The sequence below is a fragment of the Cicer arietinum genome, chromosome 3 (genome assembly GCF_000331145.2).
Source record: "Cicer arietinum cultivar CDC Frontier isolate Library 1 chromosome 3, Cicar.CDCFrontier_v2.0, whole genome shotgun sequence".
In the NCBI taxonomy this organism is placed as follows: domain Eukaryota; kingdom Viridiplantae; phylum Streptophyta; class Magnoliopsida; order Fabales; family Fabaceae; genus Cicer; species Cicer arietinum.
In genome coordinates, this window is record NC_021162.2 from 52,874,011 (window position 1) to 52,874,288 (window position 278).

Sequence of the window (278 nt, forward strand, 5' to 3'; positions counted from 1 at the left end):
TTAATTACAATTTAAATTTAAATTTTAAATTTAAATTTATATTAATTTATTATATATAAAATTATAATACAGAATTAATTTTGAATTTAAAAAAATTAATTTTTTAATATACGTAATATTTTGTGGTGGCCTAAGCCCTCACAAAATATCTATTTTTTAATCTGGAGGTAATTTGTGGCGGCCTAAGCCCTCACAAATGAGGGATTTTGTGGCGGCCTGGGCCCTCACAAAGGCTGAATTTTTTAAAATCAGCCTGTCCTTTGTGGCGGCCTATGCCC